The sequence below is a fragment of the Protopterus annectens genome, chromosome 13.part0 (assembly GCF_019279795.1).
Source record: "Protopterus annectens isolate FY-2018-M chromosome 13.part0, PAN1.0, whole genome shotgun sequence".
Classification (NCBI taxonomy): domain Eukaryota; kingdom Metazoa; phylum Chordata; order Ceratodontiformes; family Protopteridae; genus Protopterus; species Protopterus annectens.
In genome coordinates, this window is record NC_056747.1 from 547,522,340 (window position 1) to 547,529,357 (window position 7,018).

Below are 7,018 nucleotides of genomic sequence, written 5' to 3' on the forward strand. Positions count from 1 at the left end.
CCATTTGTAACTCAGAAAGAGTTTTTAATTGTTAGCAGTTGTGGTGTACAAAGAAGCATCACTCCACAGTTAAACATCTTTGAGAAATTCTTAGATATGGATTCTGCTTTGTGAGACTTTGATAATATGGAATTGAAAGCTCTTAAGGATGGAGCTGTTTTTGTGTGTTTGTCCTGATGCAAACATTTTATATTTTTGTTTCTGCATGACAAGTATAAAGCAACCACTTGGTTATCAGCACCACGACAAAAGTACTTTCTTACGTGCATAGTCAGGGTTATTTTAAAGGTTGTTTACAGATGGAGAGAGCAGAGAGTCAAATGTGTTTGATGTCTGGACTTAAAATTGAAATCCTTCTGGTACCATGCAGCTTGTCTTAAGATAAATCTGAATTAATAATGCTGTAATAATCTGCACACATTTCTCATAAAATGTGTCATGAGGGTAAGTAAAAACTCTCAAGGTCTGATCCTGAGACTCAGAGCTGGTGGTGAAAACAGTTACATTCTAAATTCTCAGTGCTTATGGGTAAAATCTTTCAAATATCCCTACTGTCTGATTTTGTTCACTGACTTACTGCTGTTAGTGCCTCTTATTGTATGTTTTTTGATTACTAGCGCAGGCTTCAAGACAAGCAAATCTTTGTTGAATTAATTCATTTGACTTTTTCAACACTTAATTCCAGCATTGTTTAATTTCTGATTTTAGACTAAGTATTATTTCTCTTAAAATCTAGAACAAAACAGCAAGTAGCAAAGTCACACAGAAAACCTCATAAACAAAAACATCAAAAAGACACTGATAAATCAGGGGCTTTACAATGTAATATCTTAAACCTTCTTTGGCAAAGGCCCATGGGAAATATGTACAGTATCTCTTAAGAACATAAGTGTTTCAGCTACAGTGTTTCTGAATGCCTCTGATGTTTTATTTTTCTACAAGTCTTTATTAAGGCATTCAGGCCAGTAAAGCCAAAACCTATTAGCTGTAGATATAACATGTTTCACCCTTTTATTGGGCTCATCAGTATAGCATTGTAGGATTGTTTAACTGTTAGCTAAAATCAGTCAGCTTTAAACAAATCTTTGTAACAGTAGGATGACTGCAAAAAAAATGTATACTATATATAACGTGTGTGTGTGTATACATATATATATATATATATATATATATAAAAAAAACAAAAAATATATAACAAAACAGCAAGCAAAAAGGTCCTAGGCAAAAATATCAAAAATCCATAGCATATCGCCTACTCCGAGGTGATCTCTGCCTAACATACAAATCTATGTCAAACCCACAGCTGTTGGACATGCTACAGCTAAAGAAATCCCAATCCCTCAGAGCCACATGCTCTAGAGACCTAAACCTCATCACCACAATTAACAGAACATGCTGGAGAGATAGATTCCTGTCCCAGAGATTTCCCATACTCTGGAACAAGCTGCCTATCTATATCAAGCAGAGTTCTTCACTAGAACTCTTCAAGAAAAATCTTGCTGAATGGATGGATAATAGGAAAATCACCCCGGGAATCACTTTGGTGGCTCTGCTCGACAGGGGCACAGGTAAATAGCACCCTTGGGTGGCAAAAGCCAGGGAACCTTGTTGGCTAGGCTTACGTAGGCCCTAGGGCAGATAGCCTAGTACTACCTATGAACCTATACTCTGATAAAGCAGGGACTTCAGTGTGTGTAATAACTTAAACTTCATTTGACAGAGGCCCATGGGCAATATACAAATGACCCTTTAAGGATATACAGGTGTTTAAGCTACATGGCTTCTGAATGCCCGACTTTTTATTTTTTACAAGTCTTTAATAAAGCATTCAGGCAAATAAAACCAACTCTTACTAGCTGTAGGTTTTTGAGTCTTTTTATGGGTTTGTCACTACAGCATAAATTAATTGTATGACCATCATCTGAAAACACTCTGTGCTAAACAAAGCCTTATGTCCATGACATTAGGGTGGCTGCAAAAGTTCTAAATAATGAAGAAGTAAAAAGGACCCCACACACACAAAAAAACTTCATAACCTAGCTGAAACATTAGCATGTCCTTAAGGTATAATTTGCATATGTCCCATGGGTCTATGTCAAAGAAAGTGTAGGTGTTATACACACACTGAAGTCCCTGGTTTAACAGACTCATCTTGATGTTTTTGCCTGTAAAGATTTTTCTGTGTGACCTTCTACTTGCTGTTTTTTCTCATTAGGTCAAGAATCACAACGATGTGGTGATGACTCCAGTAAACACAAGTTAAATAAATGCAGTGAGTTTACTGTCTCCTCATTTGCTACTTATATTCCTACCATGCAGTTAGTTGAAAACTGAGACGGCTAGAATTAAAGCTTTTGCATTTACATTTACTATTCATTCTGCTTTACACTGCAGGTTTTGAATATCTTGTACCTGTAGGTCAGAGAAGGAATTCCTCATATGGATCTGTATAAAAGCCTCAAAGCAAATAAAATAGTTGTTTAATTTCAGATCCAGTCAACAGTGTGACAATACAAAATGGAAACAAGAAATGTGCTTCTTTTTCTTTCAGTTTATTTATTCATTTTAGTTGACTCTGAAAGTCCCTGAAAAAAACTACAATCTGATTTGGATACATTTTATAATAAAACCATTCTCAAGGTGTGATACTGTTAAAAATCAAACAGTAAGCAGGTTGTAACAACATTACATTATATGCATGCTAGTTGCTTTTTTAATATGCTAATAGGTTATAGTATGTGGTTATTACCCAGATGGTAAGAGTATTTATATTACATAAACAGGCAAACAACACTCACTATTTTACATTTAGAAATTGGCCACAGTCTGTAGAATAGTGATGGTGAGAGGGGGCAGATGTAAGTTAAGGAACTTGATGAGAAAGATACTGAGGGGATAAATTGGAAAGGGTTTCAATACAGGTTCCATTATACATGCACTGCCTACATTTAGCATGCCAATACTTTTTCTTGTTTCATTCCTCCAGACTGCTTGATGGGGGTAAAAATAACAACCAACTTTTATGAATTCAACAGCAGGGTCACTACATGTAATACAGTCATGTTAAGACATATATACATCATAAATATAGGAGGTTAATCATGGAGAAGTAATAGGTATGCATGTATTCATTTTATGTATGGTAAGTGGGAATTTGAGTCACGGCAGACTATGTTTATAAAACAGGCCTAAATAGGAAAGCTCCAGCAAATTCACAGAGATAAATAGAATACAATGTTTTTTGGTCACCACTTCAGATGTTCTCCAGCTGCACTATATTTCATACATAATGAAATAGTATTCAACCCCTCCCCCATGCAATGGTTGCAATCCATCCTCACTCTCCTACTTATATTCAACTCGGAGTTCTTTGAATCTTGTTGGATTATTTATGCACAGCAACATCTTCCATGACATCCAGCACCACTCAGTATCTAAATTCTGACACTTGCCCACCCTACACTGAAAAAAATTCAACAGTATGATATGGTTCTCGGTAGAATATACTACATGAAGCATAGCCAACCACAAGAAGTTGTAGTGTCTGCTAGAACTTATAAATATGCAATATTATGAAGAAAGTGACTGACAAGGTGGCAAACTGTACAATGCAAGTGTGCACACCCATCATTTTTTTTTTGTTAGAAATCAGATTTTGAATTAGGTAATGTAGCTATAATACAGAATTAAATAGCATATGAATACACATTTTCATATTACGTGTGGAGTTTAATAAACAGAAATGAGGAGTACACTGGGTAATTTAAGGCAGTCGCAAGGGAAGACAACATAAGGAATAGCATGAAAGAAAGCAAGAGTGATAAGTGCTTACAGGCAAACAAAGTCACTGGGGGAAGGGATAAATAGGAAAAGAAGGTCAAAGGGGAAGGAAGAAAGGAACAGTAAAGAGGAACTTTGGCAACAGAGGAGTTATTAGAGGGAGTTAAAGGGTAATGGGGTATTAAGCAGCTAGTCAGTGACCTAGTGGGATGAAAAGGACGGAGAAGAGATATGACACTTATAAGAAGGAAAAGGAATTCATAGCTGAAGGAGCAGATAAAAGAATCCAAGCTTAGGACTCTTGAAAAGTTGGTGATGAGCTGCATCTTGCTTTCATGTTTGAAAGCAGATTTTAATGGATTCCAGCTGATTGGGATTGAAATCTTCTACATGCTGGTAACAATAATGAAAAAAAGGCTGAACATCTAGATTTGTTGAATGCACTTTGTACTTCCATCAGGGAAATTTTAGCAAAATGCAAGCAGTAGGAGTGGTTATAAAAATGAATCACATCAGAGCTTGGCATGTGAGTTGGTATGCCAGTCTGCGTGCATCTCAAAGTTAAATTTTTTAAAGGTACACTGGCAACTCAGTACAATTTATGACAGTAATTCATAGTGATTTTTTTTATTGTAAAACATAATATATGTGCAAATATAACTAATAAGCTAGAAACAAAATGTTATGATGTACCTACACAGTATACTCAGTAAACAAACAAAAAGAAAACAGTGTGTTGAAAGAATAACAATTAAAAAAGGAACACAAATGAAAGATGATAAATATACACAACTAGATAAAAGAATAAAAATAATAGCTAGGTATGACTATTAACAGTTCAAATAATAATAGCATAAATTCTATCACCATTCTACAAAAAAAAAAAAAAAAAGATAAGTATTCGAGTGTACCATTGCCAACCAAATGTGAAGGACAGTTGGCACCTGACACCAAATGTAGAAGTGAGCTGTAACCATTGCTTTAAATAGAAGATAAAATAGCAATAAAACACACACAAATCTGTTTAAGTAACTAATTTACAAAGTACAACCTGGCATCTAAAGCATAAAGGGAATATGCACTGTTGTCTTGGGTATGGGCTTTTAACCTCCATATTGGAGTCAGGAACAGATTCCCATTCAAGTACGGCAATGTGCATGGCCCAAAAAACAGATGAATGTCAAAAACCCAAATGGACCAACACCAGAATCCACACAATCATTTAATATATAAAAATATACTTGTGGGCATGAATACCCATAGATAAATATACAGAAATCATAACACCCAAAGGGTGAAAAAACTGAAGCATACCGGTTTCAGCATAAAGCCTTCATCAGTGCTACCTAACTAATCATAAGTTTATATATAGTAATAAGCAACTAGTGCACCACACAATTAACTAATCACAATTGTTCATTGAGTTCTGGAGAGAATAAACCACCTAATTTGATTAACCACATCTTTTCTTTAAAGTTTAAAAGAGAATGTAAATTCTCTAAAGATGTATTTTGTTTACATAGTCTGTCTATAATTGTGAACCTGAACTTGGCAGAAGGATGTTTTATCTGATATTTGTATAAAGCATTTGTATTTCTGTTGCATTTAATGTCACTCATATGTTCTGATATTCTGAGTTTGAATGGGCGAGAAGTTTGCCCCACGTAAAAGGCAGAACAAGTACAATTCACTAAATAAATAATCCAATCACTGCCACAGTTTCCAAAAATGTTTATATCATACACTTTGGAACAATTAAAAGAAGTCAATGAACTTTGTTTGGGGACCATGTTGCAAAACTTAGTGTCCACACGGAAAACTACCCATTAATGGACCCCCTTGTAGTGTGGTTTGTGACCAGTTATGAACAGGTTGATTTCCCATTTTATAGTGGTTGAACCAACCACCCATATATTTTCCTCTTCTATAACCAAACCTACATCTGAATGGCAAAAACTGAGCTGCTCTGTCCTCCGCATGTAAAATTTTCCAATGTTTGTGTATAATTTGTTGTAAATGTCTGGTATTACCACCAAATTCCATAATAACTCTAAATTGTGAATTAGATGTATGACTATTATCCCTATATGAAAGAGTCTGCTTTTTATTGACTTGTACCATCTTGCTGGCTAAACCAACATCTTGTTTGCAATAACCTCTATCATAGAAATTGCGGGCCATGTCACATGCCTGGATATTATAATTATCCAGAGTGGAACATATTCTTTTGAGTCTTAAAAATTAAGACTTGGGAATGTTTTTGATAATGTGAGGAAGATGACAACTAGAAGCATGCAACAAATTGCTGAAGTGAGGATATTTCCTATAAACATTACTACTGTGTGTACCATCTTTTAATATTTTGACTGCAACATCTTAAAAAAGGTAATACTTTCCCGATGGTAATTGTGTGAATTGAATCCTCCATTTATTTTCACTGAGGTACTCAATGAACTCATTCAGATATTACTCATCTGATCAACCAACAATTGTCTAAACAGTGGTGCCAGATGTCAATTTCCCCAAGAAATAGATTATGGCTAGCATCATAAATTAAATGATGTTTACATAGCCCATAAACAAATCTGCATAAATAGGAGTGAAAGATGCTCCCATGGCCGTACCCTTCAATTGTAAATAACAAACATTATCAAAACAAAAAACATTTTTATTGAGCACATGTTCTGTTAAGCATAGGAGAAATGTATTGTCCAGGTGGATAAAGGGAGATTCTTGAAAGCCAAAACTCCAGCTAACAGACCCGTCCAGTGTGGAATATTTGTGTATAGTGCACTAACATCTAACATGCACAATAACCAACCCTTTTCCAACTGAATATTATCTATGATATTCATAAATTGTGTGGTGTCCTGAATCTGTGCTCTTACATGCGTCAACAATGGTTTCAGATATTTAGTCAAATATTCTGAAAAGGGTTCCATTAAGGATCCTCGTCCCGACACTATGGGTCTACCCTGAGGTTTTTCATAACTTTTGTGTATTTTGGGTAACATATAAAAGATTTGTTTGTCAAGATTCACCACGGTAAGATGATGTTTATTTTGCTTAAATATAATACCTTCTTCACAAGCCAGGGTAAGAAAATTATCAATTTCAAATCTGAAAATACTAGTTGGGTCCAAGTCCATGTGCTGATAGTACTGCTGAAATGAAAGTTGACTAATGGCTTCATTATAATACATGTGCCAATCCCAGACAACCACTGCTCCCCCTTTAT